The sequence below is a fragment of the Nothoprocta perdicaria genome, unplaced genomic scaffold (assembly GCF_003342845.1).
Source record: "Nothoprocta perdicaria isolate Ctin4 unplaced genomic scaffold, notPer1 scaffold_5, whole genome shotgun sequence".
NCBI classification, from domain to species: Eukaryota; Metazoa; Chordata; class Aves; order Tinamiformes; family Tinamidae; genus Nothoprocta; species Nothoprocta perdicaria.
Window position 1 is genome coordinate 825,806 of NW_020455754.1, and position 16,110 is coordinate 841,915.

At 39.9% G+C, this 16,110-nt stretch overlaps 1 long non-coding RNA gene across 2 annotated transcripts in view; it reads right to left on the bottom strand.

The window, feature by feature from the left end:
• Positions 1-2,082: 2,082 nt before the first annotated feature.
• LOC112954457 overlaps positions 2,083-16,110 on the bottom strand; it is a 140,694-nt gene continuing 126,666 nt past the window's right edge. The window contains exons 3-4 of one of the 2 annotated variants that reach the window (XR_003250713.1): positions 3,093-3,236; positions 2,083-2,217 (exon numbers count right to left, since the gene is read on the bottom strand). This is a non-coding gene — a long non-coding RNA (uncharacterized LOC112954457). Of the gene's footprint in view, positions 2,218-2,602; positions 2,868-3,092; positions 3,237-16,110 lie in introns of those variants that run through there. The other variant, XR_003250712.1, reaches the window with a different exon arrangement.

The window sequence follows — 16,110 nt, forward strand, 5'->3', positions numbered from 1 at the left end:
CAACTTTAGGCTGAGAGTTAGGAAGCTGACAAGTGGAGGCTGATGTTACTGTTAGAGAAGACTAAATATACATTACCAGAATGCCTGTCAAGCTGCTATTTAATAGCTTAACTTCTACAAAAGGTAAGRAACAAAGTTGAGACTCTCCTCTCCTCTTTTGGGCCATGATTTTCCAGTTGACAAAAATTTTGGGGAGAGTAACCATATCAAAGTGGGAGGGAGGCTTTGCTTTTTCTACTCAACCCTTAGCCCAGATTTTTCCTTCCCGCACATTTTTTTTTTTTTTGCTCCTTTTAACTATAACATACTAGCTGTTGGGGGCCCTTGGAAAGCTGGCTGATCGTATGATCCTGGCTCTCCTTCATTCCATCTGCTAGCCTGTATCACAAGAAAACTAAAATATATATTAAATATTAGGTTTTTTTTTAAAAAAAAAAAGAATTAAATAAAAGGATTATCCTAGACGCTGCGGGGACACTGCAAGACCATGAAAGGTTTTGCTACAAAACTTAAAGCAAACCTYCTCCAGACAGTTGGAAACGCCGTCTTTAAGGGTCTTTCATTAGGAGCACACACTAAACAATGATCACTGCTGTACAATGAGAGACAAATTAATGAATCAAACATTACAGATTTCATCACATGGGCTCATTTGCATTTAAGCTAGTTTCCAGCTCTGTCAAGCATTTGCTTTTAAACGAGCCCCTGTGGATAGTACTGCAATATTTGATTCATTAATTTGTTTCTCAGTGTACAGCAGTGCTCACTGTTCAGTATAGAGCGCAATACCAAAATATTGGTTTTTCACAATGGAGCTTCCTTTTTGAACAAAGGACTAACAGTGAAATCRTAACTCTGAGAAGGAAATGCTGGCYATTTTGCAGACACGGYCGCTGCCAAATCTCCCAGTTGCTGCCGCAGCCCATTGTTACAGCACTGCGATATTATCTGGATTAAGTCTTCACAGCTTGCTTTCACATCCTCTACCATTTCATAAAGCTSTGAGCCAGATCTTTGCGTTAGCATTATGGTGCTCAGCTCAACCCCAGGGAAGCTAAAGGTGGTTTAAGCCTTTGCTCTCCGATCCTTGGATCGGTCCCAAAGAGCGATTTAGAGCASCCTCCCGGACACGCTTGACACGCTGCCACCACCGGGCCTAGCAAACTGGTTTCTTCCACATTTTCACAGAGTGGGTTGCTYGGCAAAGCCATCTCTCCGAGAGCTGCAAAACTTGGGAGTTGGTTTCTGGTTCGTAACAGCCTGACCTTACAGTCTGCTGGAAGCACCATCTGTTCTGGAAGAGCAGCAAGGCACTGACATTCCCGGGATGGTCAGTGCATGGAGAGCACCCTTTCCATAACTATCTGTGTAACTGACTTCACAGTTCCTGTCTGAACCTCTAATTTTTAAGTTCAGAAACTTGACTATATATGTACTGACTATACATGTACAGCTTGGCTATAAGGCTCATAGTTCATGTTTAATCCTAAACAAACACATMGACACAGCAAGTGAAAACGATGGGAGTTGTTTCAGGCACTAGGAATGGAGAACACACTTCTCCAGCTACATCTTCCCTTCCTTTGACAAGGACACGAAGGATTAGGAGCTTTTAAAGGCGATCCCATTTGAGGATACATTTGGACTATGGGATACAGTGGGGATGAGGGACTAATTAAATGAATTGTTTTTACTGAAGCAGGCAGGTTTTTATATGTAGAGTAATGAAGCTGAGCAGCGTCAGCASATTATACAGCGCAGTCATTTTCCTCCTACTATTTATTTATTTATTTCGTAAAGAATCTCTCCAAGCAGCCCGTTAAACACGTTGAACAGGAAGCAATAATAAACTTCTCCAACACCAAACACAACAAAGCAATCAAGGCAGAAGAACGACRGCCTGATCCGACACACCAGCCTGCTCAGATAGAATTAACATGATTCCCAGCTTTGCTTACCCCAAGAGTCAGGGCATAAAATTAACAGGGAAAAAAAAAAAAATCAAGATACCCCCTGCATTCCTGTCAAACACAATCCATGAAGCTACAATACCCTAAGTGTAACCCGCACAAGCTCTACCCTATAGCCAGAAGAAGGTGCTATCAGACGAGCCTACATGTGCTTCGCAGGAGATGTTGCCCTCTACTGATTCATATGCAGAGAAAAATCCATCTTCTATCAGCCAAGAAAGTGCAAGGCAAGACTGGGCATTCTCATCTTTGGGAAAACAACGTGGCATTTTTACTGAAAAGCACATTTGGAATCTTCTGCAGCACAAAATTACTTGTTTTTGCTTTACAAATGCCATAAATGTCACATTTTACTATATCCTTGGTTCTATAAAGGTTTTTATGTTTCTAGCAAAGTGGGAAATTCTAAAACTGCATTGAAATGCTGAAGTCCTTTATATGTTTATTACGAACAGTGTATGCAAYTGAAAAAAGTTAATATATGTATTATATATGCATGTTTATATAGTTATTTAATATATATTTTTTAAACATTCTCATTTTTATTCCTTAAAAAATGGTATTTCGCAGCGGGTTCCCGTGGTCAGTAAGGCCCCGGGGAGGCAGGTGTGTGGCCACCTTGCAGAGCCACCGGCCAGGGCCACCTCCTGCAAGTGCCTCTGTCTGGAGGCTCCTGGGCCTCTCCCCTYGCTCCGGTGCCAGTCTGGATGACGAGTTCTGACGTGACCCCAGCATTTGGCAGGGCCAAAGTATACCATAAAGTAAGCTCTAGCAACCAGTAGCCAAAGTCACTGACAAACTCTTCAATTGCATTTAATGCAACACTTACTCCATGGTATATCTGTCCCAAGGAAAACATATTTGCAAATCTCAAAGCACTGCAGTTCCAAGTGCATCCTGCAAAAAGCCTGCCATGGGTCAGGAATTCTATGGGAACACAGCGCAAATGTGCTGCTTTGCAGCACGTARGTCTTCTGTTGTATTTATTCACTGAAGTAAATTGATTCAGGGGGAACATCCATGTGCAAATGAATTAATGGTCTTAAACTGTGGGTATGAAAGARTTCTCCCTTTCTGATATCCCTTCCATTTACAGAACACTCACCTATCAATTAAACTCACCTGTTAATTAAAAGCCTGTCTGGAAAATTTCTTGCTAGTTGGAAGCAAAAGTGTAAAAAGTATCTGAATGCTGAAGCTTTGAATTTTAATTACTCCCAGGTTTGTTCGAGATCCCTCAGGTGTTGGCTGGGCAACAGCAAAGAACTGGAAAAAAAAGAAACAAAATCGTTTTGCAATTCCTGCTGTGGGGAMGAAAAAGTGCTGAGAAGGCTTCCAATTTTCTCTTCTTATCTTGTTTAGATTTATTCTTCGTTTATGTATTTATATGAAAATACCACACACAAAGAAAATCCATTCTGGAAGATTATGGGCAATTTTAGTGAATAATTGTTCTACAAATTTGACTTTTTTTTTAATAATAAGAGAGGTCCTATTGTGTTCCTCTCACAATAGAGAATATCACTATAATTATGAGACAATAACGCCTATAAATCCTGTCTAGAGTTTTTATCAGACCACTAATTRCACATATATATTATATTTGGGGGAGTTGTGTATTTTAAATGCATATAAATAACAGAAGACATTATTAAGTCTAATAAAAATTCTGGAACATGTAGGAATTTGAACTCTTCTCTCTACCTACTGACTTAATAATAGCTGACTTCTTGAATGTATGCCTTCTTTCCTAGCTGTCTTTTATATATACATATATATATATATATATATGAATGATCATCTTTCTTAACAGAGAAGAATTACTTCATGCAAAGAAAGTCTGGAAACTAAATGTGGAGACAGCGCAGAGCAGTCTGCTCGCTATTGCGGCGACAGCCATCCTCTCCTCCCAAAATTCAAAAATTAAATAACCTGATTTTTCTAAAAGCATCTTTTTTTCTTTTTCTTTTTTCTTTTTTTGGTAAAGATAGATATCTGGGATTCGGATATTCATCAGTAATTTTTTTCTAGTAAGAAGATTCATTTGCGATATTTTAYAGAGGAATTAAAGGGCATTGTGAGTTTTCCGAGGAACCTTTATCTGAGCCAAACCGGACCAGCTCGGGCAGACAGAAGAATTAAACTGTCAGGTCTCTAAGAACTAGAATAAGGGATTGCCTTTTTTCTTCTTCTTCTTCTTTTCTCCATGTCAAGCACACAGAAAATGTACACCAGCCATCAGTTAACTGAAGTAACTTGCAAGCAAGTAGAGGACAAGAGCTAAAACCACTSAACTAACTGGGTTCAGTGGTGTAAGTTTTCCTCCCTTATCCAAAATCTCAAATTGTAAAGGGCAAAAACGAAACAAAAAATGCACCAAAAGGAATATAAAAGATAAATGTGCTTTTTACTACACATGCAAACCACGTTCAAATATATTCAGGGAAAAYAGTAAGCAAAAATCAAACATATAGGAGTGTGGCTGCTCCACTTGGGTGCTCTAAGAGGCTATGAGATATGAAAAGGGCAGGACAGCGCAGCACCAAGGTGGGCAGCCCTTGGCACTGTTGGAGTCTGAAACCAAGCCCAGAAATGAAGATGAGAAAGAACAAAAGAAGAGGAAAAGAGAGAGGACCTAAGTATGGAACTGAAATCCACTGGAAACCATGGGGTTTTACAGGCTTGCTACAGCACCTGGAAAATCAGAGAATATTTCCTTTTTAGGATTAGTATCCTTCAAAAAGATGTGATGGAGACCATCAACTTCCAATAGCAATCTACATGAAAAASCATATTAAAAATAATTTAAAACACTATGTTTAAATTAAGCCTGCGTGTGAATTACAAATACTACAGTTTTTGAAAAAAACCCATCATTTTTAGAGAAGTTGCACACAAGGAACATCTGTACTGATCTACACCAGTTGAACAAAGGCTCTGAGGACTATCTGAGTGCTAATTCCAAGTTAGTAACTACTGTTCTTAAGAAAAAAATAAGAACAGTATTGGTTTTTCAAATGCAATGGCAGGATGCACTTCACACCTAACTGCGTTGAGGATGACGTGATCCTCGAGTACAAATTCAGTACTTCCCCTATAAAGAGTCTTATCAGCAATCACATATCTAACACCAAACGCACAGTCTACATAAGCAATACAGTAAACCATATCAAAGCAGCTACAAAAATCAAAATAAGGCTCTTGGCAGCTGGTGCCAGAGCAGATTTTGGCAGCGGATTCCAGTAATAACTTTGCAACAACTCTGTGCAAATTAACGTGCTCCCCGCGCGCTTTTGGAGCGGCTCCCTCTGTACGTGGGTGGCACGAGGGTGGGTTAAGGGCCGGGCAGGAACACCCCACCGAGCGCCACGGAGGGCTGTGCCAACCTGCAGCCCGCAGGAGAATCTCGGCCAAAGCACAAGGCATCGGCAGGTCTTGTATAGAGCACTTGTAAACACGCCTTTAACATTTAATTTTTCAGTAGAGCAGAGCAGAGTCCCTCACTGCCTGCCTACTCCCCAGGATGAAAATATAACGATTAAAATAACTTGAAGAATTTTTTAGACCTTCTCTACATTTTACTTCCAACCAAAAGACCTATTTCAATGCCAACTCAATGCACCGTGTACAGACTCGTACCACAACTAATCCTCAGAGAGACAAAGCGGCGCGAGAACATGCATTATCCAGAAGTAAATTGTACCAATTTTTGCAAGATTACATACAAAAAGCATGATGTGGAAGTGCAAGGGAGGTAGGAAAGGTTCGAGGCATTGCCACGTGCAGACACCTGGGGTCCCTGAGCTCGCACCCAACCTAGGTGCACCCCGTGACTTGATCTTCGAACTGCAACCACTGACGCAGCTTTGGAAAAGCTACATTTCTGTTTGGTCTCATCTGCAACCTGTGTAATCCTTTAAACAAACCTCTAAAGTTGACTGGTCTGAGGACGGAGTGAAATAGAATAAAATGCACCTGAGATATTGATAGTCACTGATGCAATGCAGAAGCAGAGCTGGCAGGGAGCTACAGCGGTCGTTTTATTATCAATTAAAGGAGACACTGGATTCTCTTATTTCCTTAGTCTTATTGATCCTCTGGAAATGAGGAAAGGAGGATAACAGTTCAGTTTTTTCTTTCTGGTTATCAATGTTTTTTGCTTTTACCTAAAACACAAGGAAAGTTGGCATCCTTAAACGTTTACGACTCAAGATCCAAATTAGGAAGAAAAGGAAGTAGGAAAAAAACAGCGCAAGTTCTCCAAATGTTTTGCCTTGTGTAGAGCCTTCAATAAGAACAACAGTTGGAAATCATGACAAGTTCCTAGGGGAAATGGTAAAAGCTGAAGACAACACCACTTTCCATCTAATTGCCAGGAGCTTTTCTCCTTCTAGCAGTAGCTTTTTTTTTTTTTTTTTTCCTCTCTTTTTTCTGTATATAAATTCTTGAATTACTCTTCATAGATAGAGACTATCCGCAAAATTTAGACAGGTTTAAACTAATATAAAACCTTTAACAATTTTGACTATTCCTAGCAAACATTTGTCAGCATACCAGCTCACTTCCAAATTGCTCTAAAAGTGCTATTTAAAGAGCAATAAGAAGTTCTTATTCATCAGTCATGCTTTTTGTTATTCTTACTTGTTGGCATCCAACATGAATTCTAATATTTTCTGCACATTACGGTTAATTTGTGCTTCATGGGGAGTGGCTGTTCTTTTCCTTTATGGCAGCAATCAATGACAACTTCTCAATAGTTACGAGACAGAAACCCATATAAAAATGGCAAATTATATTAAGCTTCTATATGATCCTTGATCTTTTGCCAGCATGTCTGAGGCACTTCCAGAGTGCACGAGCCAGACTATGTGCCTTGGTTAATAAGTAAACTCTTCCTGTAAAACTTCATCTTTCCCCTACCCTATTAATTCTCCATGTTGTCTGAAGAAATTTGCCCGTGTTTTATTTTAAAAAAGGATCATTCAGCAGAATGTTAGGCCTGAAACTTCACAAATGAAATAAATCCTCTTTTGCTAGTGAAGTACTTGGCAAAAGCGTTTTTCTGGGTGTTGCAAGGTGTGTTGCCATCATGATCAGCATGGATACCCAAGGTCCCTACAGCTTGGTCTTTGATGAGGGTGAAATTTAACTTTCCTAATTTTCTTAAACTGAGGAAAAGATAACATATATAAATTGGAACAYAGTTAAATGGAAGATTCTCACTGTTGAGCTCTGTTCTATTCCAGACAAATACGTAAAAAATATACTGTTTTTATGATTTATCAGACATATATCATTGGAAATAGGGACTATAGTTCCAAGGCCTGCTTTGCTTTTGCTACTGAACTTTTCAGTCAAATTAACTAATTTGGTCCATTTACAATTTAGATTGCATTCACATGGACTATGGAAAACCATTCTTTATCTATTAAAAACTAATTTTGAATTCATAGKTGCATCGAACAAGATAGCTATTTTAGAAATGCACACTGCTGTTCTAATCCCGGGATGATCTGCTTTTCTTCACGTCTATAGAATCTCTTTCCCTAACGTGTTTTTTTTCTCACCAGAACGTCACAAACATCTAAAAACTGACCACATTTTGCCTTAATATACAGACAGTGGAACAAGTTGGGTTTTGCATGGCCGTGTGAAGAGAGAACGCGCCTCAGAAGCTTCCCATTCCAGGGCTGTACAAAAGCCTAAAGCAGACGTCTTACAGCCAAGCAAGCCTGCTATCATAATATATATTGCTGCCTCTCAGTTTTTCCCCCAAACCAGCTTCTTCATCATGAAAACAGTTCTTAGTAATAGGCTCCTGCATGTGATCTAAATTTTGAGATTTTCATATCAAAGCCCCATTCAGCTCAGACACGACTGTAGCTTCTTTATCCCCTCGCTGGCCACAGGCTGGMTGCTCCAGCTCTCTCATGTCCTCGTGAGCAGACCACGCAGGTGAGGTCAAATGCCAAGCCACAGGCCACACAGATTTGATCAGCATGTCAATCTCTGCAATCTAATAGCTTATTTAGCATTTTAAGCTATCTTGTTGTACCTCTTACCTCTCAGAAACAGCTCTCTCCAGAACCTGGAGCCATTTACCCACCTAAACYAAGGAAACACAGTTACACGATAACTTGGAAAATATGCAGGATAATCTTCAATGCTGAAGGTAACAAACACTTCAGTCATGTGGATGCCTACATTACAGCTCTCCTCTGGAACAATTTGCCACCCACATTCACAGAATCTCTGGAGTTTGAGTATTTTCACCTAATGATTTTTCAGTCAAAGGAAGTTCTCTTTTACTAGCAAACTTCTGAGGGCACTAGTTAAAAAGCAGATCAAGTGGCTTGCTTTTTCATATGATTCATCAGTAAAYGGCAGTGAAGGACACACTTACCTAGTCTTATCTGACATCCAACAGAAACACCTMCCTTGGGCGTCTTAAGACCCACACAGACAACAAAAAAAAAGCCAGAGTCTTAACTTACCAGTGACTTCATTTAAACCTCTCTCAAAAATCATACTTCAYTCTCCCTTTGATGATATAGATAGCCAAGGACACAGGCTGCCTATCTTAGGAACTTCACTTGACTTCCTAAAATTAGAGTCTGTGAACACCTGCAAACCTCCCATTACATTAATTTTTCCTCAGCTTTCACAGCAATTCTAGCCAAAGAGCTTAAGATAGTATTGCACTTGGGCACAAATTGTATCAGCCGTAATGCTGATACTTGCTCTGCAGTAACAACCACTGCATCCAGATGCTTCTCTTTTATAGCACTCAGTATTGAGCATCGCAGTAGATTTTTTTCCCCCTTCTTGGAAATCTGTAGGTTTTCAGTTTCAAATTAACCTAGATATGCAGACGGAACAACCATTTGGGAAAAAGCGCTAATCAGCGCTCAGTAATGTAGTTCCTAGTGCTTCTAAGCCAGGGCAGCCTTGGCAGGGATTAAATGAGAAGTGCTAGAGATGGGAAGTGACTCTTGGAAACAGAAAAGTTTCTGGACACTGCCGAGTGTCCAGCATCTCCCTCGCTCACATCCCGAGGCACTTGGGTCCTCTGGATGCAGGAGCCCCCAGGTCTCCTCGCCGCTTCCCGCTGATTGCTCCGCCAAATCCCACACGGGCTCAATCCTGCTCGGACTAACGTCACTGTTCAAGTAAAGCCCAGCTCAGAAAAGAGCATCCAACCCACCCAGTGCAACCCCTTCCATGGCCACCTTGATTCCTGACTAACAGGCAAAACCCACTCCTAACAGCATTTTAGCAATTTATCACGCTTCTGTCAATTTATCAAGCTTTTAGATTTTATTTTTTAAAACTGTTTTGCAAAGGAGTGCATGAATAATCAAAGCAGAAATAATGAGTCAAATCAGCAAACGCAGTAATTTCTATGTGTAAAATAGTTGCAAATCAGAAATTGAAGTTATATTTATACTAATGACAAGCTTAACATCCTAACAGGCTCATTTTTTGCATAAAAATGACACATTTTAAATATCCTAAAGCTTGATGGGAGTTTTATACTCTGTTTATGTTAAACCAAAAAAGTGAACTTAAAGTAATCATGTAAATTGAATGATAATAAGAGTTCTTTTATATTTTTAGACTACTTCAAATGAATAATTTACAAGACATCAAGCAAAATATTTTATTAACATAAAGTTAATGGTATATTTTTATAGTATCTGATTTTCAAAAATTTGTACTAAGACATTACCATAATCATCTCATGTCAGTAGTATGCCATTTTATATGCTCTTATTTTGCAGCAGAGCTAATGTACTCACTAGCACAGACGCTACGTCTAAATTCTGTGCCTGAGCTATCACTGTTGCCTTTATTAAAATACTTGCAATTAGTTAACTTTCACATAAATCTCAAACCAAGAGGACCTTGCTCCGTGAATTGGACTTTCTGCTAGGATACATTCCAATGAGAAAACCCAGGGCAAAACAGGGGGAAATTCCAATGACTCTCAGACAAGGTCAAGGCAAAAGGGTAGGACTGACTTGTATATAAATGTCGAAAGAGAATTAGGGAGTTTCCCCTTTCTGACATTTTGTTGGAAAACCAAGATTTTTTTACAATATTTCAGAATATTCAGAATTACCTCTTTAAATCTTAAGTATTTAAAAGAAAGACAATCAGGCCAACAAAAACATACCTTACTTGGCACTCGCTCAAAGCCAGGCAAAGCGGTCTCACTGCCACAGCATTTGACTTGTAATTCAACATATTGATCGCTTCAAAACAGAACAATATTCCTATTATTAATGATGAGGCTGACTTGAAATAGGAGTTTCTCTCACAATACAGTATTCCTACTAGGTAAAGAGAGTATCTGTGCAAGAGCCACAGCTGGCACTGGGCTTCCAGGTCCGACTGCYGAGACTGCATCAGCAAATGAAGCTTTCCCGGGACTGCCGTTTCCCAGCTGCTGTCCGGAGGGAGAGGTGACACCTTCCAGACTGCACTGGCAGCCACTGGTTGCAAAACGGCACACAAACTACACGTCAGCTACCTTAAAATCCACAAACTCAATGACATATTTCTTTTTTTTTTTTAATTTTATTATTTCATATAATTTCTTTGAGTATATTTTCTGAGATACAAGAGAAAGCCTTTTTATTCCTTACTCTACCTGCTCAAATAAAGGGCACACGTAAAAACCTCCTACATAGACAACCCGCACCGATATCTAACTGGCATTCACTTCTCTTTGATGGCACTGCCTAATGCCCTGGTTGTATTATATTTTCCAAGATAAATCCTGATCATTAATTTTAATTAWAAATATCCTACCATTTAGAACTGGCTGGAACGTCACCATTGGCTTTGCTGTAAACGGAGCTGAAATAAATCTTGCAACATAACGAGAGCGTAAGCAAGCGCAGACTTAGGGCTATGGAAACAAACTTGGCATCTTTAATTACCCTTATCAAAGGCCTCGATACTTTGATAATATACTGTGTAAAAACGCTGCAACAGTTGAGAATAGTTTGAATTAAAAATTCCAATTGATGGTTTGTCAAAATAAAATATAAAAAGGCTATGAGGGCGAATATGGAGCCTCCTGAGCCTTTTTCAGTGCTTCAGTGTTTTAATAATCACCCAGTAAACATTTGAAGCCCCCCAAAATGTTCAAATGATTAATTTAAAWAAGAAACAAAGCAGGCAGATTTCTGTATGTGCAGTCCTATGACAGACTTCAAAGATTCCTTGAAGAGAGAACACTTTGTGATGGAAATATTTTTCCTCGGGGGCCTTCTACCGCCATTTGAAATTTTATATGCTTTCCCCATAATGTTTTGCCCATTATACTACAATCCTCTCTAAAGCAGCAAGAAAATTATTAAAAGATGAGAAGATGAGGAAAAATCAACAAAATTGCTTGGTCTCATAAGCAATTTAAATTTTCAAATTGGGAAAATACAGATTTTTTTTTCTTCCTTATGGTTAGATAAACACCCTATATATAAGGAAAGTGTTATAAAATTACAAGTGACAAACTACTCTAACACTGATTTTCTTTCTTTCAAATCAGGAATGACATGATAAGATTTTCCATTTGATTTATTAAGCACACCTAGAGCTACCCCAAAGTTCTACCYGCAACTCCAAATCTCTGATAATGAAATTTATTCTGTGCCAGGACCTCAAAATCCAAAACATTATTTGAAACTCCCACTTAAATTTTGAAACTTCAGCTGACTGGTGGGTGAAAACTGCTATCTCCTATGTATACATCTTCTGCTGTGCATGTTTGAGTATAATTACACACATCCTTGTCTTGAAAACATGTCTACAAAAAAGTAAAAAACAAAACAAAACAAAACAAAAAAACCCCAATCCCACATACATCACTTAGTTCTATTATGGTCTATAAGAGAACACAAAAATGAAATGAAAAATGAAAATGAAAGCTAGAAATAAAACCAAGCAACAGAACCTTTGCCTACTTTATTCTGCAGTTATTTAGACAGTAAATAGTTCATACTTTTCTAGATTTTTTTATATATAATATAAAATATATAAATATATATTAATACTTTATATATAAAGTATAATATATATTTACTGTTTTTACACTACCATTCTTTAGGTAGACTATTAAAACCTCTTTTAGATTCCTGATATATTTATCAACAAATTTCCAGTAGCCAACACAAAAACAGAAAATTCAACATTAAAAAAAAAGAAACATAATCTCTGAAAACAAAAACTTTTCTATTACAGTCATGTTAGAATATTTTWTTCCTTTGCTAATTCAGTGACATGTTCTGTTAACATCAATTCATCACCGGAAAGAGTGAATTCYGACATTCTCATTTCCTAAAATACTTAAGTGCAATCTGAACGGATTTCTAAGATGTACCATTCATAAAAACAAGTTACGTGTCCTATAGTGGAGATTAGATAGAAAATTAAACGAAGACTTATCTGTGTGCATAAATCTAGAGATGAGAAGACCTTTCTGGTATAAATTCATGTATATATGGCTAACAAAATGACAAGGAAAGTACAGAGGGAAAGAGGGTCAGTGCAGAGGAGGCTCCAGGCATCATGTCCTCTATGGCCACGTGTGTAACACACCACGCACACGTGTAAGGACCACGACAGCAGCCCTCATTCTTCACGCGAGTTGAAGCATCTCTGGAGCGCACAGCTCATTTTAAAACAGTGCAGATTAACTTAAAAAGTGCAAATTAAAGAACACTGTGCCATCTTAAGGGCTGCTACRGGCTCTAGCTGGGCAGGTAGCACAGTCCACCAAATGTAACTGCCAGCGCAAGAGTCAGCGGCTGTGGCCTAAAACTCCCCAACAACACAGCTTACAAGCTCAACTCAAGAATGCAAGCTCCAATTTATACTTTTTAAGAAGTTTCTAATCATTTGACTATGGAAACTACCACATCTTATGTATGAAAGCGAGGAATTTAAAGCAGGAACTGTTTCTTTTTGTGAGCATGACTAGAACCTCACTGGAAGAAGTCAGTCACTTGGAAAGACATGGAGATTATTTTTTGGTTGAGTAATTAGACAAAATATTATTTTGGAATGGGGAGATGACCAGGTTTTGTTAAGCAAATGGAAGGGCTTATTTGAGATAGAAAGCTCCATATCAGGTCTCCAGAGGAGACAGACATCTAGCTGGATGGAAACGACTTGGTGGCCTTAGTCCTTTACTGTTTAATGCAAGTAGGCAGGAAACAAGATCCACAATTTTCTGTGGCCTCCGYGCTGTGGTTATTTTCTGCTGAATAGCACAGAAATAAAAGCTTTCATATGTATTTTTGGAAGTAGAATTTTTACAGTGGTAAAATAACTGTAATCAAGAACAAGCTGAATATGGAGTGTAGGAGGGAAGAAAGGTTTTCAGGGCTATAGGGTCTTGCAGAAGGCAAGAAAGTCCGAAGTAAATAGAGTATTTCAAACGGAGCTTTACAAGAAACTCTTAGATTTAAAAAAAAAAATAGCTCCATGTATGCATGTTTCTTTTAAAACATTTGCATGGATATTTTTGAGGGCATTCTCAGCTGTCGCTGGGTTTATACAACCTTCTATGACTATCTCATTTGAATTAGAAAGCTGTAAGTCAGAATAATTCTTCGTTGCACCTGCATCTACACAGAGGAATAATTCCTTGTCACTTAATGCCAAGATGGAAAAAAAATTGGTTGCCCAGATCAAGAATGTGTCATGTACTTGAGAATATGATTAAAACTATAAAAAAAAATAAGCAGCAAGCAGCCAGTCACATAGCTAGGATATATCTGAATACTAGAAAATCACATCTGTTTCACAGTCTTATCCAAATATGACGATCAGATTCAGGATTTAGGCTCAACCTCCGAARAGAAATGAATTAAAAAATAAAAACTGTGGCAGGAATTGGAGYGTATGGACTTACTATCACTTAGTTTTGTGCTATTCCTCTTCTCCAGCAAATTCTTAACAAAATTTCAAAATTCTTTTTCAGTGCCGTCAACGCTATTTCTTCTCCTGCAACAAATAAGTACACACATAAATACTCTTTCTCTACCTACTGCCCTGGGGATGCACCCTCTATRCTAGGGAGGCGGGATGTAATTCAAGGATTTCACACTTTGCGTACACGTAGCTCTGTAAAGCACACGGAAATAATTCTTCATCTGTTGATTACAGTCACCAAGAGAGTGAAACAAGCGATAAAGGAAAGAGTTTTTAGAACAAGCACAAATTGCGGCATGCTGAAATACCTACACAGACACATTCGTCCGCTGCAGAAGGACCAATAAGGTTTCACAGACTGCCACATTGCTTGGTGACTAGATGTGAACCACAGTGCTGGGGGTAACCAAAAAGAAATGCCTTTTAAAAGAAAGAAAGAAAAAAATGTTCCATTTTCCATAATTTCTACCAACACAGCAGCGATTTGCTGCTGCACAGGCTGCTGTTGAGGCAGCGCTGATGCAGGTGCCTCACCGGAGCCCGCACGCTGCCCGGGGACTGCCTGGCCTTGGCCGCACAGGGAAGCGCCCCAGCTCTGGGGTGAGCCCTGCCTTTGGTTCCTCGCCCGTAAGCCCTGAATTATGCAGGGTTCCCGCTTGCGCCTAGGCTCCCCGAGTGCTCTGATGTCATACAAATAATGAATGGAAACATTCAATTTTTAATCTAAAATAAGACTTGTCAGAACCAATTACTATTTTTAGACTTATCGAGCAGGAACAGCTGGGATCTCGTTTTAGGACATCCCAAACATCTACTGTGTGGAAAGATGCAAGTTCAGCTGGGACATCCAAATTGGGTACCCTAGGTATACCTTACGGTATACCTAGGGTATCTTAGACCCTAAAATTAATCGCAGACTTGGAACATGCTGCCACAGATACTATCCCTTTCCACTGCTTACCCTTTCTGGGGACCTGCCTTTTTGGCACAGGTCTTTCAACGTCAAGGGGTGACACCTCTTCTCTCGCATTTCATTAAGCCCTTTCTGCTCARGAGGACTGGAGCAAATCAGGTCTCTACTTGCAGATATGCAAAGAATCAGACAGCCTGTATCTTGATATGTAAATGCATTTCTCTCATCTGTCAGCTGCCCACGTGCTGGGCACCTTCCTTCCAGGAGGGGCCGGTGGCTCCCAGCTGCCTCCCTCCTCAGGAAGCGCCATGTCTCCCTGCTCCCGCTCCACAGGCGGCTGTCCCGGGAGCTGGGAGCCCATCCCGAGCCCTGCAGGAACCGCAGCCGCAGCTCCACTCGCTGCCGTGCGTTTAGTGCCCCGCACAGCAGGCGGTGGTGAGCGGTGCAGGACGGGCAGAGCGGGGAGGAAGGCGCCMGGGCACGGCTGCCCTCGTGACCAGCGCTTCGCCGTCCACCTCTCRAGGCTGTGAGCTCAGCCGGGTGCAAAACCACCCCTGGTGATGGAGCAGACACGCCAGGAAAGCCTTCTTTTGCCTGAGTGACAAAAAGATAGCATTACAGGGCCTAATGGAGATTTAACTGGATTAGCTCTTAACACCGCGTTGCATTTTATTATCATTCACCAGAGCCTACGTAGCAATAATTTTCATTATAAATGGGCTGCAAAGACTTCGGAATAAAAAACTGAAGGAAGCCTCTGAAAAGATGAATATATATATGATACTCACAAGTGACGCAAAAGCGAGCGCGGTATTTTGCAGCGTCGGACCCTTATTGCTCCTCTGTGAAGCTGGATGCTTTACTTCCATTTGTCAGGCCATTAGCACAGAGGGATGAAAAACCAATTAAAATAACACGCTGAGTGGAAGTGCTGCTTCCACTCGAGCCCGCTCTCACAGTTCTAGGTGCAAGCTGGAAGCTCCTGCAATCACAGGAGCACGTTGGCTCCTCACCTCTCCAGCGCCTCCGCTTCCTCTCAACGCTTGCATCTCCTTGGGTCTCCATTTAGGAAGCCACACGGATTTTATTCCTTCACAGTATATCTCTTCAAATTCATTAAGTAACTATTTTTACTTGGAGTGACTTAGGAAACAAAATACTATTTTTGCTCCCTATTAAATAACCAGTATATCAATTCTAGACTCATTCTTTTGACTGTACAATCACAGTTCCAGAATGAAAATGAATCAAAAGGCAACATGGTGTAATTCATCATTCTTTACT